The sequence below is a fragment of the Colossoma macropomum genome, unplaced genomic scaffold (genome assembly GCF_904425465.1).
Source record: "Colossoma macropomum unplaced genomic scaffold, Colossoma_macropomum, whole genome shotgun sequence".
Classification (NCBI taxonomy): domain Eukaryota; kingdom Metazoa; phylum Chordata; class Actinopteri; order Characiformes; family Serrasalmidae; genus Colossoma; species Colossoma macropomum.
The window spans coordinates 264,000-291,880 of NW_023496041.1; the positions used below are offsets into that span (position 1 = coordinate 264,000).

The following is a 27,881-nucleotide window of genomic DNA, read 5'->3' on the forward strand; positions in this document are numbered from 1 at the left end:
GAGGACTTCTTTGATAATTGCAGTTAATAATTCACTATAAAATGTAATTAGCTGGCTAGCTAACTTTATCAGCAGCAGGACTGACTTCCTTCTTTAGATCTCCGTTTGTTTAAAGTACGTCAGGCTCTACAGAAAAGCAATCTACATTTCACGGACAAGTAAAAGTTGTCCACAAGCAGTGGATACCGGATTAAAGTCCATGACGTGGAGAGCTGCTAGGAGATAACAAATGCTGCTTGCTTCCCTGTCTTTGATGAAGTGCTGTAGCTCGGTATTCTTGCTCCAACATGTTTAGTCAGACTTCCGGATGCACCCAGAAAGCTGTTAGTGCCCAAAAATGCTGAACCGTTTTGGCTGTGTTCAGACTGCAGGCACATCGGATTTGTCTTTCAAATCAGATCTTTATAGATGACTGTCCTCACTCCTCTTTGTAAGTGATGAGATTGGATTTTTGTGTCCAGATATCACTTACCTTGCTGTGGTCACCACGTAAGCATCTGTAACTATGTAGCTGCGTAACTGGCGAGGCGTGGGGAAGATGGAGGTGCGCCATCTCGCCCTTCAAATTCTTCAAAATTCTTTGGCATAATCATGGATCTTTGGCGCTCTTCTTGAATCCCAGCACTTCTGTCACTCTGGATTTGACACCGTCGTCGCTTGTCACGTTGCAAGTGAGGCAAAAGAAACTCTGAAATCCGATTTGAGCGGCCAGACTGTGAAGCAATCGTGTTTCAAACCACCTCCGAATGTGGTTTGAATAGCATTTGGCAAAAGTGGATTTCATGGGGTTTTTCGCTGTCCGGAAAAACAACAATCAGTCTGGAAACGATCAGGATATGGCTAAAATCAAATTTGGTCTGGCAGTCTAAACAAGGATTAAGACCAATGAATACATCAACGGGAGTCAAAACTTGACCACAGGCTTTATCTGAACCCACAGGTTGCTTCCAATTGTTTTGTTGTTAGTCAGAAATTTTCTCTTGGTGACGCGGATATGCATTTTGATATTCAAAGTGGGTGAACTATCCCTTTAATGCTCTGCAAGTCACATTTAAACCAGGACACGTCCGAGCTTTGCTGCCAGGACCTATCATAACCTTAGCAAGAATCGGTTTTGAACTGCTCCTGTCAAAGTCGATTGGCAAAGTTGCCGTTTAATTCAGACCACAAATATGGTGATGCTGAACATGATGAAAATGACTCCAGCAAAGTTAAAACATATTCCTCAACTTTCTTGTGCCCAGAAGTCATTTCCTGTTTCAGCAATGACATGATTGATTAAATATCAAGAGAAAAAGCTTAGAGTTTTCAAGGTGGATAGATGTGGGACGATTTGAACTATTTCCTGTATTGCTCTGATTTCATGTGGAAGACAGCAATCTTATTTATTAACGCATCCCAACTAGAGACAAGTCAAGTTAAAACTTGGGCTCGTCCGGGATTTGAACCCGGGACCTCTCGCACCCAAAGCGAGAATCATACCCCTAGACCAACGAGCCAAAGCGAGGACCTTTCTTCGCAACACTCGCCGTCCTCGGCAGCACATTTGTGCTTGGAAAACGAAGAATGAAAATACTCATTTACAGCTGATGCTTTACATGACATTGAACGCCAGGGACATGTCACACCCTCGGCAAAAATCCTTCTTGAACTCATCCTGTCTTTGAAGAAGTGCTGTAGCTCTGTATTCTTGCTCCAACATGTTTAGTCAGACTTCTGGATGCACCCAGAAAGCTGTTATTGCCCAAAAATGGTTTGTCAGCAATTCTGTATGGGGCAGCATCCATGGTAGTTAGTTTGTTTGCAGTCTGTGAGTATGTGTGCAAGTTATGTCTGTCTGTGAGCCTCCCTGGGAGATGGTTTGGAATTTGGACGTACGGTGCCGTTTTGGAAAATACAGAATCATACCCCTAGACCAACTAGCCTATGGTCAGAAGCTTCCTCCCTACAGTCGACATCTCGGCTGGCATTTTCCCCAAACCAAAACAAATGATCAACCCATGAAAGATGAATGCTCTCCAAATCATGTTTAAACCACGGCTCCTCCGGGCTTAGAAACCAGGACTTGTCACACCCTCGGCAACAATCCTTGTTGAACTCATCCTGCTGTTGTTATTTTCCATGAACAGTGTAGGACATGCAGCATTTTTACTTTCCCTAAAGTTTGCGTTTTATTCAGACCTTCAACGCTGTGATGCTGAAGATGCTGAAAAGGGAAGCAGAATATGTAAAACTCAGAACAAAACAATAAGTCTACAGATAAACGACATGGCTTTTGGCCGCATCCGCCAAGGTTTTGACTATAAGGCATTTTACAAACAGCCCACACTAACACGCGTTTAGGAAAGTGCTACAGCAGAAGCAGAACACACATCCGATGATTTGTAAACACAAGGGAAGTCACCTTAAAGCCAGGGCTCGTCCGGGATTTGAACCCGGGACCTCTCGCACCCTAAGCGAGAATCATACCCCTAGACCAACGAGCCGGTAGACATCCACCTTTGGCACAGCAGTCAGCACCTCAGCTAGCTCGGTCCTTAGCCCAAAACAAGGGGTCAACTCATCAAAGAATAAAGAGGTGATTCTCTGCCACTCCTAGCAATAGAATCAAAACATGTAGGGTCTCTGAAAACGAATCATGCTAAAGTCTGATAAAAAACACTCATTTATTCTCACTGTGGTCTCCGTAAGCTTCACCTGGGAAAATTACGACTTCCACAATGCAGTGTGATAGCCAGCTACTCCCCAAGGTGTGTTTCCCTGTGTGCTTGCAGATACTGAAAAAGGAGCACTGTATGTTTGTTTAGAGGACTTCTTTGATAATTGCAGTTAATAATTCACTATAAAATGTAATTAGCTGGCTAGCTAACTTTATCAGCAGCAGGACTGACTTCCTTCTTTAGATCTCCGTTTGTTTAAAGTACGTCAGGCTCTACAGAAAAGCAATCTACATTTCACGGACAAGTAAAAGTTGTCCACAAGCAGTGGATACCGGATTAAAGTCCATGACGTGGAGAGCTGCTAGGAGATAACAAATGCTGCTTGCTTCCCTGTCTTTGATGAAGTGCTGTAGCTCGGTATTCTTGCTCCAACATGTTTAGTCAGACTTCCGGATGCACCCAGAAAGCTGTTAGTGCCCAAAAATGCTGAACCGTTTTGGCTGTGTTCAGACTGCAGGCACATCGGATTTGTCTTTCAAATCAGATCTTTATAGATGACTGTCCTCACTCCTCTTTGTAAGTGATGAGATTGGATTTTTGTGTCCAGATATCACTTACCTTGCTGTGGTCACCACGTAAGCATCTGTAACTATGTAGCTGCGTAACTGGCGAGGCGTGGGGAAGATGGAGGTGCGCCATCTCGCCCTTCAAATTCTTCAAAATTCTTTGGCATAATCATGGATCTTTGGCGCTCTTCTTGAATCCCAGCACTTCTGTCACTCTGGATTTGACACCGTCGTCGCTTGTCACGTTGCAAGTGAGGCAAAAGAAACTCTGAAATCCGATTTGAGCGGCCAGACTGTGAAGCAATCGTGTTTCAAACCACCTCCGAATGTGGTTTGAATAGCATTTGGCAAAAGTGGATTTCATGGGGTTTTTCGCTGTCCGGAAAAACAACAATCAGTCTGGAAACGATCAGGATATGGCTAAAATCAAATTTGGTCTGGCAGTCTAAACAAGGATTAAGACCAATGAATACATCAACGGGAGTCAAAACTTGACCACAGGCTTTATCTGAACCCACAGGTTGCTTCCAATTGTTTTGTTGTTAGTCAGAAATTTTCTCTTGGTGACGCGGATATGCATTTTGATATTCAAAGTGGGTGAACTATCCCTTTAATGCTCTGCAAGTCACATTTAAACCAGGACACGTCCGAGCTTTGCTGCCAGGACCTATCATAACCTTAGCAAGAATCGGTTTTGAACTGCTCCTGTCAAAGTTCGATTGGCAAAGTTGCCGTTTAATTCAGACCACAAATATGGTGATGCTGAACATGATGAAAATGACTCCAGCAAAGTTAAAACATATTCCTCAACTTTCTTGTGCCCAGAAGTCATTTCCTGTTTCAGCAATGACATGATTGATTAAATATCAAGAGAAAAAGCTTAGAGTTTTCAAGGTGGATAGATGTGGGACGATTTGAACTATTTCCTGTATTGCTCTGATTTCATGTGGAAGACAGCAATCTTATTTATTAATGCATCCCAACTAGAGACAAGTCAAGTTAAAACTTGGGCTCGTCCGGGATTTGAACCCGGGACCTCTCGCACCCAAAGCGAGAATCATACCCCTAGACCAACGAGCCAAAGCGAGGACCTTTCTTCGCAACACTCGCCGTCCTCGGCAGCACATTTGTGCTTGGAAAACGAAGAATGAAAATACTCATTTACAGCTGATGCTTTACATGACATTGAACGCCAGGGACATGTCACACCCTCGGCAAAAATCCTTCTTGAACTCATCCTGTCTTTGAAGAAGTGCTGTAGCTCTGTATTCTTGCTCCAACATGTTTAGTCAGACTTCTGGATGCACCCAGAAAGCTGTTATTGCCCAAAAATGGTTTGTCAGCAATTCTGTATGGGGCAGCATCCATGGTAGTTAGTTTGTTTGCAGTCTGTGAGTATGTGTGCAAGTTATGTCTGTCTGTGAGCCTCCCTGGGAGATGGTTTGGAATTTGGACGTACGGTGCCGTTTTGGAAAATACAGAATCATACCCCTAGACCAACTAGCCTATGGTCAGAAGCTTCCTCCCTACAGTCGACATCTCGGCTGGCATTTTCCCCAAACCAAAACAAATGATCAACCCATGAAAGATGAATGCTCTCCAAATCATGTTTAAACCACGGCTCCTCCGGGCTTAGAAACCAGGACTTGTCACACCCTCGGCAACAATCCTTGTTGAACTCATCCTGCTGTTGTTATTTTCCATGAACAGTGTAGGACATGCAGCATTTTTACTTTCCCTAAAGTTTGCGTTTTATTCAGACCTTCAACGCTGTGATGCTGAAGATGCTGAAAAGGGAAGCAGAATATGTAAAACTCAGAACAAAACAATAAGTCTACAGATAAACGACATGGCTTTTGGCCGCATCCGCCAAGGTTTTGACTATAAGGCATTTTACAAACAGCCCACACTAACACGCGTTTAGGAAAGTGCTACAGCAGAAGCAGAACACACATCCGATGATTTGTAAACACAAGGGAAGTCACCTTAAAGCCAGGGCTCGTCCGGGATTTGAACCCGGGACCTCTCGCACCCTAAGCGAGAATCATACCCCTAGACCAACGAGCCGGTAGACATCCACCTTTGGCACAGCAGTCAGCACCTCAGCTAGCTCGGTCCTTAGCCCAAAACAAAGGGTCAACTCATCAAAGAATAAAGAGGTGATTCTCTGCCACTCCTAGCAATAGAATCAAAACATGTAGGGTCTCTGAAAACGAATCATGCTAAAGTCTGATAAAAAACACTCATTTATTCTCACTGTGGTCTCCGTAAGCTTCACCTGGGAAAATTACGACTTCCACAATGCAGTGTGATAGCCAGCTACTCCCCAAGGTGTGTTTCCCTGTGTGCTTGCAGATACTGAAAAAGGAGCACTGTATGTTTGTTTAGAGGACTTCTTTGATAATTGCAGTTAATAATTCACTATAAAATGTAATTAGCTGGCTAGCTAACTTTATCAGCAGCAGGACTGACTTCCTTCTTTAGATCTCCGTTTGTTTAAAGTACGTCAGGCTCTACAGAAAAGCAATCTACATTTCACGGACAAGTAAAAGTTGTCCACAAGCAGTGGATACCGGATTAAAGTCCATGACGTGGAGAGCTGCTAGGAGATAACAAATGCTGCTTGCTTCCCTGTCTTTGATGAAGTGCTGTAGCTCGGTATTCTTGCTCCAACATGTTTAGTCAGACTTCCGGATGCACCCAGAAAGCTGTTAGTGCCCAAAAATGCTGAACCGTTTTGGCTGTGTTCAGACTGCAGGCACATCGGATTTGTCTTTCAAATCAGATCTTTATAGATGACTGTCCTCACTCCTCTTTGTAAGTGATGAGATTGGATTTTTGTGTCCAGATATCACTTACCTTGCTGTGGTCACCACGTAAGCATCTGTAACTATGTAGCTGCGTAACTGGCGAGGCGTGGGGAAGATGGAGGTGCGCCATCTCGCCCTTCAAATTCTTCAAAATTCTTTGGCATAATCATGGATCTTTGGCGCTCTTCTTGAATCCCAGCACTTCTGTCACTCTGGATTTGACACCGTCGTCGCTTGTCACGTTGCAAGTGAGGCAAAAGAAACTCTGAAATCCGATTTGAGCGGCCAGACTGTGAAGCAATCGTGTTTCAAACCACCTCCGAATGTGGTTTGAATAGCATTTGGCAAAAGTGGATTTCATGGGGTTTTTCGCTGTCCGGAAAAACAACAATCAGTCTGGAAACGATCAGGATATGGCTAAAATCAAATTTGGTCTGGCAGTCTAAACAAGGATTAAGACCAATGAATACATCAACGGGAGTCAAAACTTGACCACAGGCTTTATCTGAACCCACAGGTTGCTTCCAATTGTTTTGTTGTTAGTCAGAAATTTTCTCTTGGTGACGCGGATATGCATTTTGATATTCAAAGTGGGTGAACTATCCCTTTAATGCTCTGCAAGTCACATTTAAACCAGGACACGTCCGAGCTTTGCTGCCAGGACCTATCATAACCTTAGCAAGAATCGGTTTTGAACTGCTCCTGTCAAAGTTCGATTGGCAAAGTTGCCGTTTAATTCAGACCACAAATATGGTGATGCTGAACATGATGAAAATGACTCCAGCAAAGTTAAAACATATTCCTCAACTTTCTTGTGCCCAGAAGTCATTTCCTGTTTCAGCAATGACATGATTGATTAAATATCAAGAGAAAAAGCTTAGAGTTTTCAAGGTGGATAGATGTGGGACGATTTGAACTATTTCCTGTATTGCTCTGATTTCATGTGGAAGACAGCAATCTTATTTATTAATGCATCCCAACTAGAGACAAGTCAAGTTAAAACTTGGGCTCGTCCGGGATTTGAACCCGGGACCTCTCGCACCCAAAGCGAGAATCATACCCCTAGACCAACGAGCCAAAGCGAGGACCTTTCTTCGCAACACTCGCCGTCCTCGGCAGCACATTTGTGCTTGGAAAACGAAGAATGAAAATACTCATTTACAGCTGATGCTTTACATGACATTGCACGCCAGGGACATGTCACACCCTCGGCAAAAATCCTTCTTGAACTCATCCTGTCTTTGAAGAAGTGCTGTAGCTCTGTATTCTTGCTCCAACATGTTTAGTCAGACTTCTGGATGCACCCAGAAAGCTGTTATTGCCCAAAAATGGTTTGTCAGCAATTCTGTATGGGGCAGCATCCATGGTAGTTAGTTTGTTTGCAGTCTGTGAGTATGTGTGCAAGTTATGTCTGTCTGTGAGCCTCCCTGGGAGATGGTTTGGAATTTGGACGTACGGTGCCGTTTTGGAAAATACAGAATCATACCCCTAGACCAACTAGCCTATGGTCAGAAGCTTCCTCCCTACAGTCGACATCTCGGCTGGCATTTTCCCCAAACCAAAACAAATGATCAACCCATGAAAGATGAATGCTCTCCAAATCATGTTTAAACCACGGCTCCTCCGGGCTTAGAAACCAGGACTTGTCACACCCTCGGCAACAATCCTTGTTGAACTCATCCTGCTGTTGTTATTTTCCATGAACAGTGTAGGACATGCAGCATTTTTACTTTCCCTAAAGTTTGCGTTTTATTCAGACCTTCAACGCTGTGATGCTGAAGATGCTGAAAAGGGAAGCAGAATATGTAAAACTCAGAACAAAACAATAAGTCTACAGATAAACGACATGGCTTTTGGCCGCATCCGCCAAGGTTTTGACTATAAGGCATTTTACAAACAGCCCACACTAACACGCGTTTAGGAAAGTGCTACAGCAGAAGCAGAACACACATCCGATGATTTGTAAACACAAGGGAAGTCACCTTAAAGCCAGGGCTCGTCCGGGATTTGAACCCGGGACCTCTCGCACCCTAAGCGAGAATCATACCCCTAGACCAACGAGCCGGTAGACATCCACCTTTGGCACAGCAGTCAGCACCTCAGCTAGCTCGGTCCTTAGCCCAAAACAAAGGGTCAACTCATCAAAGAATAAAGAGGTGATTCTCTGCCACTCCTAGCAATAGAATCAAAACATGTAGGGTCTCTGAAAACGAATCATGCTAAAGTCTGATAAAAAACACTCATTTATTCTCACTGTGGTCTCCGTAAGCTTCACCTGGGAAAATTACGACTTCCACAATGCAGTGTGATAGCCAGCTACTCCCCAAGGTGTGTTTCCCTGTGTGCTTGCAGATACTGAAAAAGGAGCACTGTATGTTTGTTTAGAGGACTTCTTTGATAATTGCAGTTAATAATTCATTATAAAATGTAATGGGCTCGTCCGGGATTTGAACCCGGGACCTCTCGCACCCAAAGCGAGAATCATACCCCTAGACCAACGAGCCAAAGCGAGGACCTTTCTTTGCAACGCTCACCGTCCTCGGCAGCACGTTTGTGATTGGAAAGCGAAGAATGAAAATACTCATTTACAGCTGATGCTTTACATGACATTCAACGCCAAGGACATGTCACTCCCTCGGCAAGAATCCTTCTTGAACTCATCCTGTCTTTGAAGAAGTGCTGTAGCTCTGTATTCTTGCTCCAACATGTTTAGTCAGGCTTCTGGATGCACCCAGAAAGCTGTTATTGCCCAAAAATGGTTTGTCAGCAATTCTGTATGGGGCAGCGTCCATGGTAGTTAGTTTGTTTGCAGTCTGCGAGTATGTGTGCAAGTTATGTTTGTCTGTGAGCCTCCCTGAGAGATGGTTTGGAATTTGGACGTACGGTGCCGTGTGGGAAAATACAGAATCATACCCCTTGACCAACTAGCCTATGGTCAGAAGCTTCCTCCCTACAGTCAGCATCTCGGCTGGCATTTTCCCCAAACCAAAACAAATGATCAACCCATGAAAGATGAATGCCCTCCAAATGATGTTTAAACCACGGCTCCTCCGGGCTTAGAAACCAGGACTTGTCACACCCTCGGCAACAATCCTTGTTGAACTCATCCTGCTGTTGTTATTTTCCATGAACAGTGTAGGACATGCAGCATTTTTCTTTCCCTAAAGTTTGCATTTTATTCAGACCATCAACACTGTGATGCTGAAGATGCTGAAAAGAGATCGAGAATATGTAAAACTCAGAATAAAACAATAAGTCTACGGATGAACGACATGGCTTTTGGCTGCACCTACCAAGCTTTTAACTATAAGGCATTTTGCAAACAGCCCACACTAACATGCGTTTAGGAAAGTGCTACAGCAGAAGCAGAACACACATCCGATGATTTGTAAACACAACGGAAGTCACCTTAAAACTAGGGCTCGTCCGGGATTTGAACCCGGGACCTCTCGCACCCGAAGCGAGAATCATATCCCTAGACCAACGAGCCAACACGTGGATGTGGCGTTGCCAGTTTCGCCAATGCAGCCAGCAAAAGTATATTGTTATTGAGGAGAGAGTAAGAGCAGCCGCTCAATTCAAGCTCTAGCTTATTTTTTTTAAAAAGCCAGGGCTCGTCCAGGATTTCAACCCGGGACCTCTCGCACCCGAAGCGAGAATCATAGCCCTAGACCAACGAGCCAGGCGATATCCTCCTTTGGCACAGCAGTCAGCACCTCAGCTAGCTCAGTCCTTAACTCAAAACAAAGGGTCAACCCATCAAAGATTAAAGAGGTGATTCTCTGCCGCACCTAGCAATAGAATCAAAACATGTAGGGTCTCCGAAAACGAATCATGCTAAAGTCTGATAAAACCCACACATTTATTCTCACTGTGGTCTCCGTAAGCTTCACCTGGGAAAACTACGACTTCCACAATGCAGTGTGATAGCCAGCTACTCCCCAAGGTGTGTTTACCTGTTTGCTTGCAGATACTGAAGAAGGAGCACTGTATGTTTGTTTAGAGGACTTCTTTGATAATTGCAGTTAATAATTCATTATAAAATGCAATGGGCTCGTCCGGGATTTGAACCCGGGACCTCTCGCACCCAAAGCGAGAATCATACCCCTAGACCAACGAGCCAAAGCGAGGACCTTTCTTCGCAACACTCGCCGTCCTCGGCAGCACATTTGTGCTTGGAAAACGAAGAATGAAAATACTCATTTACAGCTGATGCTTTACATGACATTGAACGCCAGGGACATGTCACACCCTCGGCAAAAATCCTTCTTGAACTCATCCTGTCTTTGAAGAAGTGCTGTAGCTCTGTATTCTTGCTCCAACATGTTTAGTCAGACTTCTGGATGCACCCAGAAAGCTGTTATTGCCCAAAAATGGTTTGTCAGCAATTCTGTATGGGGCAGCATCCATGGTAGTTAGTTTGTTTGCAGTCTGTGAGTATGTGTGCAAGTTATGTCTGTCTGTGAGCCTCCCTGGGAGATGGTTTGGAATTTGGACGTACGGTGCCGTTTTGGAAAATACAGAATCATACCCCTAGACCAACTAGCCTATGGTCAGAAGCTTCCTCCCTACAGTCGACATCTCGGCTGGCATTTTCCCCAAACCAAAACAAATGATCAACCCATGAAAGATGAATGCTCTCCAAATCATGTTTAAACCACGGCTCCTCCGGGCTTAGAAACCAGGACTTGTCACACCCTCGGCAACAATCCTTGTTGAACTCATCCTGCTGTTGTTATTTTCCATGAACAGTGTAGGACATGCAGCATTTTTACTTTCCCTAAAGTTTGCGTTTTATTCAGACCTTCAACGCTGTGATGCTGAAGATGCTGAAAAGGGAAGCAGAATATGTAAAACTCAGAACAAAACAATAAGTCTACAGATAAACGACATGGCTTTTGGCCGCATCCACCAAGGTTTTGACTATAAGGCATTTTACAAACAGCCCACACTAACATGCGTTTAGGAAAGTGCTACAGCAGAAGCAGAACACACATCCGATGATTTGTAAACACAAGGGAAGTCACCTTAAAGCCAGGGCTCGTCCGGGATTTGAACCCGGGACCTCTCGCACCCTAAGCGAGAATCATACCCCTAGACCAACGAGCCGGTAGACATCCGCCTTTGGCACAGCAGTCAGCACCTCAGCTAGCTCGGTCCTTAGCTCAAAACAAAGGGTCAACCCATCAAAGAATAAAGAGGTGATTCTCTGCCACTCCTAGCAATAGAATCAAAACATGTAGGGTCTCTGAAAACGAATCATGCTAAAGTCTGATAAAAAAACACTCATTTATTCTCACTGTGGTCTCCGTAAGCTTCACCTGGGAAAATTACGACTTCCACAATGCAGTGTGATAGCCAGCTACTCCCCAAGGTGTGTTTCCCTGTGTGCTTGCAGATACTGAAAAAGGAGCACTGTATGTTTGTTTAGAGGACTTCTTTGATAATTGCAGTTAATAATTCACTATAAAATGTAATTAGCTGGCTAGCTAACTTTATCAGCAGCAGGACTGACTTCCTTCTTTAGATCTCCGTTTGTTTAAAGTACGTCAGGCTCTACAGAAAAGCAATCTACATTTCACGGACAAGTAAAAGTTGTCCACAAGCAGTGGATACCGGATTAAAGTCCATGACGTGGAGAGCTGCTAGGAGATAACAAATGCTGCTTGCTTCCCTGTCTTTGATGAAGTGCTGTAGCTCGGTATTCTTGCTCCAACATGTTTAGTCAGACTTCCGGATGCACCCAGAAAGCTGTTAGTGCCCAAAAATGCTGAACCGTTTTGGCTGTGTTCAGACTGCAGGCACATCGGATTTGTCTTTCAAATCAGATCTTTATAGATGACTGTCCTCACTCCTCTTTGTAAGTGATGAGATTGGATTTTTGTGTCCAGATATCACTTACCTTGCTGTGGTCACCACGTAAGCATCTGTAACTATGTAGCTGCGTAACTGGTGAGGCGTGGGGAAGATGGAGGTGCGCCATCTCGCCCTTCAAATTCTTCAAAATTCTTTGGCATAATCATGGATCTTTGGCGCTCTTCTTGAATCCCAGCACTTCTGTCACTCTGGATTTGACACCGTCGTCGCTTGTCACGTTGCAAGTGAGGCAAAAGAAACTCTGAAATCCGATTTGAGCGGCGGCCAGACTGTGAAGCAATCGTGTTTCAAACCACCTCCGAATGTGGTTTGAATAGCATTTGGCAAAAGTGGATTTCATGGGGTTTTTCGCTGTCCGGAAAAACAACAATCAGTCTGGAAACGATCAGGATATGGCTAAAATCAAATTTGGTCTGGCAGTCTAAACAAGGATTAAGACCAATGAATACATCAACGGGAGTCAAAACTTGACCACAGGCTTTATCTGAACCCACAGGTTGCTTCCAATTGTTTTGTTGTTAGTCAGAAATTTTCTCTTGGTGACGCGGATATGCATTTTGATATTCAAAGTGGGTGAACTATCCCTTTAATGCTCTGCAAGTCACATTTAAACCAGGACACGTCCGAGCTTTGCTGCCAGGACCTATCATAACCTTAGCAAGAATCGGTTTTGAACTGCTCCTGTCAAAGTCGATTGGCAAAGTTGCCGTTTAATTCAGACCACAAATATGGTGATGCTGAACATGATGAAAATGACTCCAGCAAAGTTAAAACATATTCCTCAACTTTCTTGTGCCCAGAAGTCATTTCCTGTTTCAGCAATGACATGATTGATTAAATATCAAGAGAAAAAGCTTAGAGTTTTCAAGGTGGATAGATGTGGGACGATTTGAACTATTTCCTGTATTGCTCTGATTTCATGTGGAAGACAGCAATCTTATTTATTAACGCATCCCAACTAGAGACAAGTCAAGTTAAAACTTGGGCTCGTCCGGGATTTGAACCCGGGACCTCTCGCACCCAAAGCGAGAATCATACCCCTAGACCAACGAGCCAAAGCGAGGACCTTTCTTTGCAACGCTCACCGTCCTCGGCAGCACGTTTGTGATTGGAAAGCGAAGAATGAAAATACTCATTTACAGCTGATGCTTTACATGACATTCAACGCCAAGGACATGTCACTCCCTCGGCAAGAATCCTTCTTGAACTCATCCTGTCTTTGAAGAAGTGCTGTAGCTCTGTATTCTTGCTCCAACATGTTTAGTCAGGCTTCTGGATGCACCCAGAAAGCTGTTATTGCCCAAAAATGGTTTGTCAGCAATTCTGTATGGGGCAGCGTCCATGGTAGTTAGTTTGTTTGCAGTCTGCGAGTATGTGTGCAAGTTATGTTTGTCTGTGAGCCTCCCTGAGAGATGGTTTGGAATTTGGACGTACGGTGCCGTTTTGGAAAATACAGAATCATACCCCTAGACCAACTAGCCTATGGTCAGAAGCTTCCTCCCTACAGTCAGCATCTCGGCTGGCATTTTCCCCAAACCAAAACAAATGATCAACCCATGAAAGATGAATGCCCTCCAAATGATGTTTAAACCACGGCTCCTCCGGGCTTAGAAACCAGGACTTGTCACACCCTCGGCAACAATCCTTGTTGAACTCATCCTGCTGTTGTTATTTTCCATGAACAGTGTAGGACATGCAGCATTTTTCTTTCCCTAAAGTTTGCGTTTTATTCAGACCATCAACACTGTGATGCTGAAGATGCTGAAAAGGGATCGAGAATATGTAAAACTCAGAATAAAACAATAAGTCTACGGATGAACGACATGGCTTTTGGCTGCACCTACCAAGCTTTTAACTATAAGGCATTTTGCAAACAGCCCACACTAACATGCGTTTAGGAAAGTGCTACAGCAGAAGCAGAACACACATCCGATGATTTGTAAACACAACGGAAGTCACCTTAAAACTAGGGCTCGTCCGGGATTTGAACCCGGGACCTCTCGCACCCGAAGCGAGAATCATACCCCTAGACCAACGAGCCAACACGTGGATGTGGTGTTGCCAGTTTCGCCAATGCAGCCAGCAAAAGTATATTGTTATTGAGGAGAGAGTAAGAGCAGCCGCTCAATTCAAGCTCTAGCTTATTTTTTTTAAAAAGCCAGGGCTCGTCCAGGATTTCAACCCGGGACCTCTCGCACCCGAAGCGAGAATCATAGCCCTAGACCAACGAGCCAGGCGATATCCTCCTTTGGCACAGCAGTCAGCACCTCAGCTAGCTCAGTCCTTAACTCAAAACAAAGGGTCAACCCATCAAAGATTAAAGAGGTGATTCTCTGCCGCACCTAGCAATAGAATCAAAACATGTAGGGTCTCCGAAAACGAATCATGCTAAAGTCTGATAAAAACCCACACATTTATTCTCACTGTGGTCTCCGTAAGCTTCACCTGGGAAAACTACGACTTCCACAATGCAGTGTGATAGCCAGCTACTCCCCAAGGTGTGTTTACCTGTTTGCTTGCAGATACTGAAGAAGGAGCACTGTATGTTTGTTTAGAGGACTTCTTTGATAATTGCAGTTAATAATTCATTATAAAATGTAATGGGCTCGTCCGGGATTTGAACCCGGGACCTCTCGCACCCAAAGCGAGAATCATACCCCTAGACCAACGAGCCAAAGCGAGGACCTTTCTTTGCAACGCTCACCGTCCTCGGCAGCACGTTTGTGATTGGAAAGCGAAGAATGAAAATACTCATTTACAGCTGATGCTTTACATGACATTCAACGCCAAGGACATGTCACTCCCTCGGCAAGAATCCTTCTTGAACTCATCCTGTCTTTGAAGAAGTGCTGTAGCTCTGTATTCTTGCTCCAACATGTTTAGTCAGGCTTCTGGATGCACCCAGAAAGCTGTTATTGCCCAAAAATGGTTTGTCAGCAATTCTTTATGGGGCAGCGTCCATGGTAGTTAGTTTGTTTGCAGTCTGCGAGTATGTGTGCAAGCTATGTTTGTCTGTGAGCCTCCCTGAGAGATGGTTTGGAATTTGGACGTACGGTGCCGTTTTGGAAAATACAGAATCATACCCCTAGACCAACTAGCCTATGGTCAGAAGCTTCCTCCCTACAGTCAGCATCTCGGCTGGCATTTTCCCCAAACCAAAACAAATGATCAACCCATGAAAGATGAATGCCCTCCAAATGATGTTTAAACCACGGCTCCTCCGGGCTTAGAAACCAGGCCTTGTCACACCCTCGGCAACAATCCTTGTTGAACTCATCCTGCTGTTGTTATTTTCCATGAACAGTGTAGGACATGCAGCATTTTTCTTTCCCTAAAGTTTGCGTTTTATTCAGACCATCAACACTGTGATGCTGAAGATGCTGAAAAGGGATCGAGAATATGTGAAACTCAGGATAAAACAATAAGTCTACGGATGAACGACATGGCTTTTGGCTGCACCTACCAAGCTTTTAACTATAAGGCATTTTGCAAACAGCCCACACTAACATGCGTTTAGGAAAGTGCTACAGCAGAAGCAGAACACACATCCGATGATTTGTAAACACAACGGAAGTCACCTTAAAACTAGGGCTCGTCCGGGATTTGAACCCGGGAGCTCTCGCAACCGAACCGAGAATCATACCCCTAGACCAACGAGCCAACACGTGGATGTGGCCTTGCCAGTTTCGCCAATGCAGCCAGCGAAAGTATGTTGTTATTGAGGAGAGAGTAAGAGCAGCCGCTCAATTCAAGCTCTAGCTTATTTTTTTTAAAAAGCCAGGGCTCGTCCAGGATTTCAACCCGGGACCTCTCGCACCCGAAGCGAGAATCATAGCCCTAGACCAACGAGCCAGGCGATATCCTCCTTTGGCACAGCAGTCAGCACCTCAGCTAGCTCAGTCCTTAACTCAAAACAAAGGGTCAACCCATCAAAGATTAAAGAGGTGATTCTCTGCCACACCTAGCAATAGAATCAAAACATGTAGGGTCTCCGAAAACGAATCATGCTAAAGTCTGATAAAACCCACACATTTATTCTCACTGTGGTCTCCGTAAGCTTCACCTGGGAAAACTACGACTTCCACAATGCAGTGTGATAGCCAGCTACTCCCCAAGGTGTGTTTACCTGTTTGCTTGCAGATACTGAAGAAGGAGCACTGTATGTTTGTTTAGAGGACTTCTTTGATAATTGCAGTTAATAATTCATTATAAAATGTAATGGGCTCGTCCGGGATTTGAACCCGGGACCTCTCGCACCCAAAGCGAGAATCATACCCCTAGACCAACGAGCCAAAGCGAGGACCTTTCTTTGCAACGCTCACCGTCCTCGGCAGCACGTTTGTGATTGGAAAGCGAAGAATGAAAATACTCATTTACAGCTGATGCTTTACATGACATTCAACGCCAAGGACATGTCACTCCCTCGGCAAGAATCCTTCTTGAACTCATCCTGTCTTTGAAGAAGTGCTGTAGCTCTGTATTCTTGCTCCAACATGTTTAGTCAGGCTTCTGGATGCACCCAGAAAGCTGTTATTGCCCAAAAATGGTTTGTCAGCAATTCTTTATGGGGCAGCGTCCATGGTAGTTAGTTTGTTTGCAGTCTGCGAGTATGTGTGCAAGTTATGTTTGTCTGTGAGCCTCCCTGAGAGATGGTTTGGAATTTGGACGTACGGTGCCGTGTGGGAAAATACAGAATCATACCCCTTGACCAACTAGCCTATGGTCAGAAGCTTCCTCCCTACAGTCAGCATCTCGGCTGGCATTTTCCCCAAACCAAAACAAATGATCAACCCATGAAAGATGAATGCCCTCCAAATGATGTTTAAACCACGGCTCCTCCGGGCTTAGAAACCAGGACTTGTCACACCCTCGGCAACAATCCTTGTTGAACTCATCCTGCTGTTGTTATTTTCCATGAACAGTGTAGGACATGCAGCATTTTTCTTTCCCTAAAGTTTGCGTTTTATTCAGACCATCAACACTGTGATGCTGAAGATGCTGAAAAGGGATCGAGAATATGTAAAACTCAGAATAAAACAATAAGTCTACGGATGAACGACATGGCTTTTGGCTGCACCTACCAAGCTTTTAACTATAAGGCATTTTGCAAACAGCCCACACTAACATGCGTTTAGGAAAGTGCTACAGCAGAAGCAGAACACACATCCGATGATTTGTAAACACAACGGAAGTCACCTTAAAACTAGGGCTCGTCCGGGATTTGAACCCGGGACCTCTCGCACCCGAAGCGAGAATCATACCCCTAGACCAACGAGCCAACACGTGGATGTGGCCTTGCCAGTTTCGCCAATGCAGCCAGCGAAAGTATGTTGTTATTGAGGAGAGAGTAAGAGCAGCCGCTCAATTCAAGCTCTAGCTTATTTTTTTTAAAAAGCCAGGGCTCGTCCAGGATTTCAACCCGGGACCTCTCGCACCCGAAGCGAGAATCATAGCCCTAGACCAACGAGCCAGGCGATATCCTCCTTTGGCACAGCAGTCAGCACCTCAGCTAGCTCAGTCCTTAACTCAAAACAAAGGGTCAACCCATCAAAGATTAAAGAGGTGATTCTCTGCCACACCTAGCAATAGAATCAAAACATGTAGGGTCTCCGAAAACGAATCATGCTAAAGTCTGATAAAACCCACACATTTATTCTCACTGTGGTCTCCGTAAGCTTCACCTGGGAAAACTACGACTTCCACAATGCAGTGTGATAGCCAGCTACTCCCCAAGGTGTGTTTACCTGTTTGCTTGCAGATACTGAAGAAGGAGCACTGTATGTTTGTTTAGAGGACTTCTTTGATAATTGCAGTTAATAATTCATTATAAAATGTAATGGGCTCGTCCAGGATTTGAACCCGGGACCTCTCGCACCCAAAGCGAGAATTATACCCCTAGACCAACGAGCCAAAGCGAAGACCTTTCTTTGCAACGCTCACCGTCCTCGGCAGCACGTTTGTGATTGGAAAGCGAAGAATGAAAATACTCATTTACAGCTGATGCTTTACATGACATTCAACGCCAAGGACATGTCACTCCCTCGGCAAGAATCCTTCTTGAACTCATCCTGTCTTTGAAGAAGTGCTGTAGCTCTGTATTCTTGCTCCAATATGTTTAGTCAGGCTTCTGGATGCACCCAGAAAGCTGTTATTGCCCAAAAATGGTTTGTCAGCAATTCTTTATGGGGCAGCGTCCATGGTAGTTAGTTTGTTTGCAGTCTGCGAGTATGTGTGCAAGTTATGTTTGTCTGTGAGCCTCCCTGAGAGATGGTTTGGAATTTGGACGTACGGTGCCGTGTGGGAAAATACAGAATCATACCCCTTGACCAACTAGCCTAAGGTCAGAAGCTTCCTCCCTACAGTCAGCATCTCGGCTGGCATTTTCCCCAAACCAAAACAAATGATCAACCCATGAAAGATGAATGCCCTCCAAATGATGTTTAAACCACGGCTCCTCCGGGCTTAGAAACCAGGACTTGTCACACCCTCGGCAACAATCCTTGTTGAACTCATCCTGCTGTTGTTATTTTCCATGAACAGTGTAGGACATGCAGCATTTTTCTTTCCCTAAAGTTTGCGTTTTATTCAGACCATCAACACTGTGATGCTGAAGATGCTGAAAAGGGATCGAGAATATGTAAAACTCAGAATAAAACAATAAGTCTACGGATGAACGACATGGCTTTTGGCTGCACCTACCAAGCTTTTAACTATAAGGCATTTTGCAAACAGCCCACACTAACATGCGTTTAGGAAAGTGCTACAGCAGAAGCAGAACACACATCCGATGATTTGTAAACACAACGGAAGTCACCTTAAAACTAGGGCTCGTCCGGGATTTGAACCCGGGACCTCTCGCACCCGAAGCGAGAATCATACCCCTAGACCAACGAGCCAACACGTGGATGTGGCCTTGCCAGTTTCGCCAATGCAGCCAGCGAAAGTATGTTGTTATTGAGGAGAGAGTAAGAGCAGCCGCTCAATTCAAGCTCTAGCTTATTTTTTTTAAAAAGCCAGGGCTCGTCCAGGATTTCAACCCGGGACCTCTCGCACCCGAAGCGAGAATCATAGCCCTAGACCAACGAGCCAAAGCGAGGACCTTTCTTTGCAACGCTCACCGTCCTCGGCAGCACGTTTGTGATTGGAAAGCGAAGAATGAAAATACTCATTTACAGCTGATGCTTTACATGACATTCAACGCCAAGGACATGTCACTCCCTCGGCAAGAATCCTTCTTGAACTCATCCTGTCTTTGAAGAAGTGCTGTAGCTCTGTATTCTTGCTCCAATATGTTTAGTCAGGCTTCTGGATGCACCCAGAAAGCTGTTATTGCCCAAAAATGGTTTGTCAGCAATTCTTTATGGGGCAGCGTCCATGGTAGTTAGTTTGTTTGCAGTCTGCGAGTATGTGTGCAAGTTATGTTTGTCTGTGAGCCTCCCTGAGAGATGGTTTGGAATTTGGACGTACGGTGCCGTGTGGGAAAATACAGAATCATACCCCTTGACCAACTAGCCTATGGTCAGAAGCTTCCTCCCTACAGTCAGCATCTCGGCTGGCATTTTCCCCAAACCAAAACAAATGATCAACCCATGAAAGATGAATGCCCTCCAAATGATGTTTAAACCACGGCTCCTCCGGGCTTAGAAACCAGGACTTGTCACACCCTCGGCAACAATCCTTGTTGAACTCATCCTGCTGTTGTTATTTTCCATGAACAGTGTAGGACATGCAGCATTTTTCTTTCCCTAAAGTTTGCATTTTATTCAGACCATCAACACTGTGATGCTGAAGATGCTGAAAAGAGATCGAGAATATGTAAAACTCAGAATAAAACAATAAGTCTACGGATGAACGACATGGCTTTTGGCTGCACCTACCAAGCTTTTAACTATAAGGCATTTTGCAAACAGCCCACACTAACATGCGTTTAGGAAAGTGCTACAGCAGAAGCAGAACACACATCCGATGATTTGTAAACACAACGGAAGTCACCTTAAAACTAGGGCTCGTCCGGGATTTGAACCCGGGACCTCTCGCACCCGAAGCGAGAATCATACCCCTAGACCAACGAGCCAACACGTGGATGTGGCCTTGCCAGTTTCGCCAATGCAGCCAGCAAAAGTATATTGTTATTGAGGAGAGAGTAAGAGCAGCCACTCAATTCAAGCTCTAGCTTATTTTTTTTAAAAAGCCAGGGCTCGTCCAGGATTTCAACCCGGGACCTCTCGCACCCGAAGCGAGAATCATAGCCCTAGACCAACGAGCCAGGCGATATCCTCCTTTGGCACAGCAGTCAGCACCTCAGCTAGCTCAGTCCTTAACTCAAAACAAAGGGTCAACCCATCAAAGATTAAAGAGGTGATTCTCTGCCACACCTAGCAATAGAATCAAAACATGTAGGGTCTCCGAAAACGAATCATGCTAAAGTCTGATAAAACCCACACATTTATTCTCACTGTGGTCTCCGTAAGCTTCACCTGGGAAAACTACGACTTCCACAATGCAGTGTGATAGCCAGCTACTCCCCAAGGTGTGTTTACCTGTTTGCTTGCAGATACTGAAGAAGGAGCACTGTATGTTTGTTTAGAGGACTTCTTTGATAATTGCAGTTAATAATTCATTATAAAATGTAATTAGCTGGCTAGCTAACTTTATCAGCAGCAGGACTGACTTTCCTTGTTTAGATCTACGATCCTCTCTGTTTGTTTAAAGTATGTCAGGCTCTGCAGAAAAGCAATCTACATTTCGCGGACAAGTAAATGTTGTCCACAAGCAGTGGATACCGGATTAAAGTCCACGACGTGGAGAGCTGCTAGGAGTTAACAAATGCAGCTTGCTTCCCTGTCTTTGATGAAGTGCTGTAGCTCTGTATTCTTGCTCCAACATGTTTAGTCAGACTTCCAGATGCACCCAGAAAGCTGTTAGTGCCCAAAAATGCTGAGCCGTTTTGGCTGTGTTCAGACTGCAGGCACATTGGATTTGTCTTTCAAATCAGATCTTTATAGACGACTGTCCTCACTCCTCTTTGTAAGTGATGAGATTGGATTTTTGTGTCCAGATATCACTAACCTTGCTGTGGTCACGACGTAAGCATCTGTAACTATGTAGCTGCGTAACTGGTGAGGCATGGGGAAGATGGAGGTGCGCCATCTCGCCCTTCAAATTCTTCAATATTCTTTGGCATAATCATGGATCTTTGGCGCTCTTCTTGAATCCCAGCACTTCTGTCACTCTGGATTTGACACCGTCGTCGTTTGTCATGTTGCAAGTGAGGCAAAAGAAACTCTGAAATCCGATTTGAGCGGCCAGAGCGGCCAGACTGTGAAGCAGTCGCGTTTGAAACCACCTCCAAATGTGTTTTGAATAGCATTTGGCAAAAGTGGATTTCATGGGGTTTTCCGCTGTCCGGAAAAACAAAAATCAGTCTGGAAACGATCAGGATATGGCTAAAATCTGATTTGGTCTGGCCGTCTAAACAAGGATTAAGACCAATGAATACATCAACGGGAGTCAAAATTTGACCACAGGCTTTATCTGAACCCACAGATTGCTTCCTATTGTTTTGTTGTTAGTCAGAAATTTTCTCTTGGTGACGCGGATATGCATTTTGATATTCAAAGTGGGTGAACTATCCCTTTAATGCTCTGCAAGTCACATTTAAACCAGGACACGTCCGAGCTTTGCTGCCAGGACCTATCATAACCTTAGCAAGAATCGGTGTTGAACTCCTCCTGTCAAAGTTTTTTTTTCTATTGGCAAAGTTGCCGTTTAATTCAGACCACAAATATGGTGATGCTGAACATGATGAAAATGACTCCAGCAAAGTTAAAACATATTCCTCAACTTTCTTGTGCCCAGAAGTCATTTCCTGTTTCAGCAATGACATGATTGATTAAATCTCAAGAGCTTAGAGTTTTGAAGGTGGATAGATGTGGGACGATTTGAACTATTTCCTGTATTGTTCTGATTTCTCGTGGAAGACAGCAATCTCATTTATTAACGCATCCCAACTAGAGACAAGTCAAGTTAAAACATGGGCTCGTCCGGGATTTGAACCCGGGACCTCTCGCACCCAAAGCGAGAATCATACCCCTAGACCAACGAGCCAACACGTGGGTGTGGTGTTGCCAGTTTCGCCAATGCAGCCAGCAAAAGTATATTGTTATTGAGGAGAGAGTAAGAGCAGCCACTCAATTCAAGCTCTAGCTTATTTTTTTTAAAAAGCCAGGGCTCGTCCAGGATTTCAACCCGGGACCTCTCGCACCCGAAGCGAGAATCATAGCCCTAGACCAACGAGCCAAAGCGAGGACCTTTCTTTGCAACGCTCACCGTCCTCGGCAGCACGTTTGTGATTGGAAAGCGAAGAATGAAAATACTCATTTACAGCTGATGCTTTACATGACATTCAACGCCAAGGACATGTCACTCCCTCGGCAAGAATCCTTCTTGAACTCATCCTGTCTTTGAAGAAGTGCTGTAGCTCTGTATTCTTGCTCCAACATGTTTAGTCAGGCTTCTGGATGCACCCAGAAAGCTGTTATTGCCCAAAAATGGTTTGTCAGCAATTCTGTATGGGGCAGCGTCCATGGTAGTTAGTTTGTTTGCAGTCTGCGAGTATGTGTGCAAGTTATGTTTGTCTGTGAGCCTCCCTGAGAGATGGTTTGGAATTTGGACGTACGGTGCCGTGTGGGAAAATACAGAATCATACCCCTTGACCAACTAGCCTATGGTCAGAAGCTTCCTCCCTACAGTCAGCATCTCGGCTGGCATTTTCCCCAAACCAAAACAAATGATCAACCCATGAAAGATGAATGCCCTCCAAATGATGTTTAAACCACGGCTCCTCCGGGCTTAGAAACCAGGACTTGTCACACCCTCGGCAACAATCCTTGTTGAACTCATCCTGCTGTTGTTATTTTCCATGAACAGTGTAGGACATGCAGCATTTTTCTTTCCCTAAAGTTTGCATTTTATTCAGACCATCAACACTGTGATGCTGAAGATGCTGAAAAGAGATCGAGAATATGTAAAACTCAGAATAAAACAATAAGTCTACGGATGAACGACATGGCTTTTGGCTGCACCTACCAAGCTTTTAACTATAAGGCATTTTGCAAACAGCCCACACTAACATGCGTTTAGGAAAGTGCTACAGCAGAAGCAGAACACACATCCGATGATTTGTAAACACAACGGAAGTCACCTTAAAACTAGGGCTCGTCCGGGATTTGAACCCGGGACCTCTCGCACCCGAAGCGAGAATCATACCCCTAGACCAACGAGCCAACACGTGGATGTGGCCTTGCCAGTTTCGCCAATGCAGCCAGCAAAAGTATATTGTTATTGAGGAGAGAGTAAGAGCAGCCGCTCAATTCAAGCTCTAGCTTATTTTTTTTAAAAAGCCAGGGCTCGTCCAGGATTTCAACCCGGGACCTCTCGCACCCGAAGCGAGAATCATAGCCCTAGACCAACGAGCCAGGCGATATCCTCCTTTGGCACAGCAGTCAGCACCTCAGCTAGCTCAGTCCTTAACTCAAAACAAAGGGTCAACCCATCAAAGATTAAAGAGGTGATTCTCTGCCGCACCTAGCAATAGAATCAAAACATGTAGGGTCTCCGAAAACGAATCATGCTAAAGTCTGATAAAACCCACACATTTATTCTCACTGTGGTCTCCGTAAGCTTCACCTGGGAAAACTACGACTTCCACAATGCAGTGTGATAGCCAGCTACTCCCCAAGGTGTGTTTACCTGTTTGCTTGCAGATACTGAAGAAGGAGCACTGTATGTTTGTTTAGAGGACTTCTTTGATAATTGCAGTTAATAATTCATTATAAAATGTAATGGGCTCGTCCGGGATTTGAACCCGGGACCTCTCGCACCCAAAGCGAGAATCATACCCCTAGACCAACGAGCCAACACGTGGGTGTGGTGTTGCCAGTTTCGCCAATGCAGCCAGCAAAAGTATATTGTTATTGAGGAGAGAGTAAGAGCAGCCGCTCAATTCAAGCTCTAGCTTATTTTTTTTAAAAAGCCAGGGCTCGTCCAGGATTTCAACCCGGGACCTCTCGCACCCGAAGCGAGAATCATAGCCCTAGACCAACGAGCCAAAGCGAGGACCTTTCTTTGCAACGCTCACCGTCCTCGGCAGCACGTTTGTGATTGGAAAGCGAAGAATGAAAATACTCATTTACAGCTGATGCTTTACATGACATTCAACGCCAAGGACATGTCACTCCCTCGGCAAGAATCCTTCTTGAACTCATCCTGTCTTTGAAGAAGTGCTGTAGCTCTGTATTCTTGCTCCAACATGTTTAGTCAGGCTTCTGGATGCACCCAGAAAGCTGTTATTGCCCAAAAATGGTTTGTCAGCAATTCTGTATGGGGCAGCGTCCATGGTAGTTAGTTTGTTTGCAGTCTGCGAGTATGTGTGCAAGTTATGTTTGTCTGTGAGCCTCCCTGAGAGATGGTTTGGAATTTGGACGTACGGTGCCGTTTTGGAAAATACAGAATCATACCCCTTGACCAACTAGCCTATGGTCAGAAGCTTCCTCCCTACAGTCAGCATCTCGGCTGGCATTTTCCCCAAACCAAAACAAATGATCAACCCATGAAAGATGAATGCCCTCCAAATGATGTTTAAACCACGGCTCCTCCGGGCTTAGAAACCAGGACTTGTCACACCCTCGGCAACAATCCTTGTTGAACTCATCCTGCTGTTGTTATTTTCCATGAACAGTGTAGGACATGCAGCATTTTTCTTTCCCTAAAGTTTGCATTTTATTCAGACCATCAACACTGTGATGCTGAAGATGCTGAAAAGAGATCGAGAATATGTAAAACTCAGAATAAAACAATAAGTCTACGGATGAACGACATGGCTTTTGGCTGCACCTACCAAGCTTTTAACTATAAGGCATTTTGCAAACAGCCCACACTAACATGCGTTTAGGAAAGTGCTACAGCAGAAGCAGAACACACATCCGATGATTTGTAAACACAACGGAAGTCACCTTAAAACTAGGGCTCGTCCGGGATTTGAACCCGGGACCTCTCGCACCCGAAGCGAGAATCATACTCCTAGACCAACGAGCCAACACGTGGATGTGGCGTTGCCAGTTTCGCCAATGCAGCCAGCAAAAGTATATTGTTATTGAGGAGAGAGTAAGAGCAGCCGCTCAATTCAAGCTCTAGCTTATTTTTTTTAAAAAGCCAGGGCTCGTCCAGGATTTCAACCCGGGACCTCTCGCACCCGAAGCGAGAATCATAGCCCTAGACCAACGAGCCAGGCGATATCCTCCTTTGGCACAGCAGTCAGCACCTCAGCTAGCTCAGTCCTTAACTCAAAACAAAGGGTCAACCCATCAAAGATTAAAGAGGTGATTCTCTGCCGCACCTAGCAATAGAATCAAAACATGTAGGGTCTCCGAAAACGAATCATGCTAAAGTCTGATAAAACCCACACATTTATTCTCACTGTGGTCTCCGTAAGCTTCACCTGGGAAAACTACGACTTCCACAATGCAGTGTGATAGCCAGCTACTCCCCAAGGTGTGTTTACCTGTTTGCTTGCAGATACTGAAGAAGGAGCACTGTATGTTTGTTTAGAGGACTTCTTTGATAATTGCAGTTAATAATTCATTATAAAATGTAATGGGCTCGTCCGGGATTTGAACCCGGGACCTCTCGCACCCAAAGCGAGAATCATACCCCTAGACCAACGAGCCAACACGTGGGTGTGGTGTTGCCAGTTTCGCCAATGCAGCCAGCAAAAGTATATTGTTATTGAGGAGAGAGTAAGAGCAGCCGCTCAATTCAAGCTCTAGCTTATTTTTTTTAAAAAGCCAGGGCTCGTCCAGGATTTCAACCCGGGACCTCTCGCACCCGAAGCGAGAATCATAGCCCTAGACCAACGAGCCAAAGCGAGGACCTTTTTTTGCAACGCTCACCGTCCTCGGCAGCACGTTTGTGATTGGAAAGCGAAGAATGAAAATACTCATTTACAGCTGATGCTTTACATGACATTCAACGCCAAGGACATGTCACTCCCTCGGCAAGAATCCTTCTTGAACTCATCCTGTCTTTGAAGAAGTGCTGTAGCTCTGTATTCTTGCTCCAACATGTTTAGTCAGGCTTCTGGATGCACCCAGAAAGCTGTTATTGCCCAAAAATGGTTCGTCAGCAATTCTGTATGGGGCAGCGTCCATGGTAGTTAGTTTGTTTGCAGTCTGCGAGTATGTGTGCAAGTTATGTTTGTCTGTGAGCCTCCCTGAGAGATGGTTTGGAATTTGGACGTACGGTGCCGTGTTTGGGAAAATACAGAATCATACCCCTTGACCAACTAGCCTATGGTCAGAAGCTTCCTCCCTACAGTCAGCATCTCGGCTGGCATTTTCCCCAAACCAAAACAAATGATCAACCCATGAAAGATGAATGCCCTCCAAATGATGTTTAAACCACGGCTCCTCCGGGCTTAGAAACCAGGACTTGTCACACCCTCGGCAACAATCCTTGTTGAACTCATCCTGCTGTTGTTATTTTCCATGAACAGTGTAGGACATGCAGCATTTTTCTTTCCCTAAAGTTTGCATTTTATTCAGACCATCAACACTGTGATGCTGAAGATGCTGAAAAGAGATCGAGAATATGTAAAACTCAGAATAAAACAATAAGTCTACGGATGAACGACATGGCTTTTGGCTGCACCTACCAAGCTTTTAACTATAAGGCATTTTGCAAACAGCCCACACTAACATGCGTTTAGGAAAGTGCTACAGCAGAAGCAGAACACACATCCGATGATTTGTAAACACAACGGAAGTCACCTTAAAACTAGGGCTCGTCCGGGATTTGAACCCGGGACCTCTCGCACCCGAAGCGAGAATCATACTCCTAGACCAACGAGCCAACACGTGGATGTGGCGTTGCCAGTTTCGCCAATGCAGCCAGCAAAAGTATATTGTTATTGAGGAGAGAGTAAGAGCAGCCGCTCAATTCAAGCTCTAGCTTATTTTTTTTAAAAAGCCAGGGCTCGTCCAGGATTTCAACCCGGGACCTCTCGCACCCGAAGCGAGAATCATAGCCCTAGACCAACGAGCCAGGCGATATCCTCCTTTGGCACAGCAGTCAGCACCTCAGCTAGCTCAGTCCTTAACTCAAAACAAAGGGTCAACCCATCAAAGATTAAAGAGGTGATTCTCTGCCGCACCTAGCAATAGAATCAAAACATGTAGGGTCTCCGAAAACGAATCATGCTAAAGTCTGATAAAACCCACACATTTATTCTCACTGTGGTCTCCGTAAGCTTCACCTGGGAAAACTACGACTTCCACAATGCAGTGTGATAGCCAGCTACTCCCCAAGGTGTGTTTACCTGTTTGCTTGCAGATACTGAAGAAGGAGCACTGTATGTTTGTTTAGAGGACTTCTTTGATAATTGCAGTTAATAATTCATTATAAAATGTAATGGGCTCGTCCGGGATTTGAACCCGGGACCTCTCGCACCCAAAGCGAGAATCATACCCCTAGACCAACGAGCCAACACGTGGGTGTGGTGTTGCCAGTTTCGCCAATGCAGCCAGCAAAAGTATATTGTTATTGAGGAGAGAGTAAGAGCAGCCGCTCAATTCAAGCTCTAGCTTATTTTTTTTAAAAAGCCAGGGCTCGTCCAGGATTTCAACCCGGGACCTCTCGCACCCGAAGCGAGAATCATAGCCCTAGACCAACGAGCCAAAGCGAGGACCTTTTCTTTTGCAACGCTCACCGTCCTCGGCAGCACGTTTGTGATTGGAAAGCGAAGAATGAAAATACTCATTTACAGCTGATGCTTTACATGACATTCAACGCCAAGGACATGTCACTCCCTCGGCAAGAATCCTTCTTGAACTCATCCTGTCTTTGAAGAAGTGCTGTAGCTCTGTATTCTTGCTCCAACATGTTTAGTCAGGCTTCTGGATGCACCCAGAAAG

At 44.9% G+C, this 27,881-nt stretch overlaps 25 non-coding genes across 25 annotated transcripts; all 25 read right to left on the reverse strand.

Annotated features, from left to right (window-relative positions):
* Positions 1–1,427: 1,427 nt before the first annotated feature.
* Positions 1,428–1,499, reverse strand: trnap-ugg. The gene has a single exon. It is a non-coding gene; the product is annotated as a tRNA-Pro (tRNA).
* A 915-nt stretch (positions 1,500–2,414) lies between these two features.
* On the reverse strand, positions 2,415–2,486 carry trnap-agg. Its single transcript has one exon. It is a non-coding gene; the product is annotated as a tRNA-Pro (tRNA).
* A 1,748-nt stretch (positions 2,487–4,234) lies between these two features.
* trnap-ugg lies at positions 4,235–4,306 on the reverse strand. The gene has a single exon. It is a non-coding gene; the product is annotated as a tRNA-Pro (tRNA).
* A 915-nt stretch (positions 4,307–5,221) lies between these two features.
* trnap-agg lies at positions 5,222–5,293 on the reverse strand. Its single transcript has one exon. It is a non-coding gene; the product is annotated as a tRNA-Pro (tRNA).
* A 1,748-nt stretch (positions 5,294–7,041) lies between these two features.
* On the reverse strand, positions 7,042–7,113 carry trnap-ugg. Its single transcript has one exon. It is a non-coding gene; the product is annotated as a tRNA-Pro (tRNA).
* Positions 7,114–8,028: 915 nt separating this feature from the next.
* Positions 8,029–8,100, reverse strand: trnap-agg. Its single transcript has one exon. It is a non-coding gene; the product is annotated as a tRNA-Pro (tRNA).
* Positions 8,101–8,468: 368 nt separating this feature from the next.
* On the reverse strand, positions 8,469–8,540 carry trnap-ugg. The gene has a single exon. It is a non-coding gene; the product is annotated as a tRNA-Pro (tRNA).
* A 914-nt stretch (positions 8,541–9,454) lies between these two features.
* Positions 9,455–9,526, reverse strand: trnap-cgg. Its single transcript has one exon. It is a non-coding gene; the product is annotated as a tRNA-Pro (tRNA).
* Positions 9,527–10,086: 560 nt separating this feature from the next.
* On the reverse strand, positions 10,087–10,158 carry trnap-ugg. The gene has a single exon. It is a non-coding gene; the product is annotated as a tRNA-Pro (tRNA).
* A 915-nt stretch (positions 10,159–11,073) lies between these two features.
* Positions 11,074–11,145, reverse strand: trnap-agg. The gene has a single exon. It is a non-coding gene; the product is annotated as a tRNA-Pro (tRNA).
* A 1,751-nt stretch (positions 11,146–12,896) lies between these two features.
* trnap-ugg lies at positions 12,897–12,968 on the reverse strand. The gene has a single exon. It is a non-coding gene; the product is annotated as a tRNA-Pro (tRNA).
* A 914-nt stretch (positions 12,969–13,882) lies between these two features.
* On the reverse strand, positions 13,883–13,954 carry trnap-cgg. Its single transcript has one exon. It is a non-coding gene; the product is annotated as a tRNA-Pro (tRNA).
* Positions 13,955–14,515: 561 nt separating this feature from the next.
* On the reverse strand, positions 14,516–14,587 carry trnap-ugg. Its single transcript has one exon. It is a non-coding gene; the product is annotated as a tRNA-Pro (tRNA).
* A 1,546-nt stretch (positions 14,588–16,133) lies between these two features.
* trnap-ugg lies at positions 16,134–16,205 on the reverse strand. Its single transcript has one exon. It is a non-coding gene; the product is annotated as a tRNA-Pro (tRNA).
* A 914-nt stretch (positions 16,206–17,119) lies between these two features.
* trnap-cgg lies at positions 17,120–17,191 on the reverse strand. The gene has a single exon. It is a non-coding gene; the product is annotated as a tRNA-Pro (tRNA).
* Positions 17,192–17,751: 560 nt separating this feature from the next.
* Positions 17,752–17,823, reverse strand: trnap-ugg. Its single transcript has one exon. It is a non-coding gene; the product is annotated as a tRNA-Pro (tRNA).
* Positions 17,824–18,737: 914 nt separating this feature from the next.
* Positions 18,738–18,809, reverse strand: trnap-cgg. Its single transcript has one exon. It is a non-coding gene; the product is annotated as a tRNA-Pro (tRNA).
* Positions 18,810–19,915: 1,106 nt separating this feature from the next.
* On the reverse strand, positions 19,916–19,987 carry trnap-cgg. The gene has a single exon. It is a non-coding gene; the product is annotated as a tRNA-Pro (tRNA).
* A 1,961-nt stretch (positions 19,988–21,948) lies between these two features.
* Positions 21,949–22,020, reverse strand: trnap-ugg. Its single transcript has one exon. It is a non-coding gene; the product is annotated as a tRNA-Pro (tRNA).
* A 1,106-nt stretch (positions 22,021–23,126) lies between these two features.
* trnap-cgg lies at positions 23,127–23,198 on the reverse strand. Its single transcript has one exon. It is a non-coding gene; the product is annotated as a tRNA-Pro (tRNA).
* Positions 23,199–23,758: 560 nt separating this feature from the next.
* trnap-ugg lies at positions 23,759–23,830 on the reverse strand. Its single transcript has one exon. It is a non-coding gene; the product is annotated as a tRNA-Pro (tRNA).
* A 1,106-nt stretch (positions 23,831–24,936) lies between these two features.
* Positions 24,937–25,008, reverse strand: trnap-cgg. The gene has a single exon. It is a non-coding gene; the product is annotated as a tRNA-Pro (tRNA).
* A 560-nt stretch (positions 25,009–25,568) lies between these two features.
* On the reverse strand, positions 25,569–25,640 carry trnap-ugg. Its single transcript has one exon. It is a non-coding gene; the product is annotated as a tRNA-Pro (tRNA).
* A 1,108-nt stretch (positions 25,641–26,748) lies between these two features.
* trnap-cgg lies at positions 26,749–26,820 on the reverse strand. The gene has a single exon. It is a non-coding gene; the product is annotated as a tRNA-Pro (tRNA).
* Positions 26,821–27,380: 560 nt separating this feature from the next.
* trnap-ugg lies at positions 27,381–27,452 on the reverse strand. Its single transcript has one exon. It is a non-coding gene; the product is annotated as a tRNA-Pro (tRNA).
* Between the last annotated feature and the right edge of the window lie 429 nt (positions 27,453–27,881).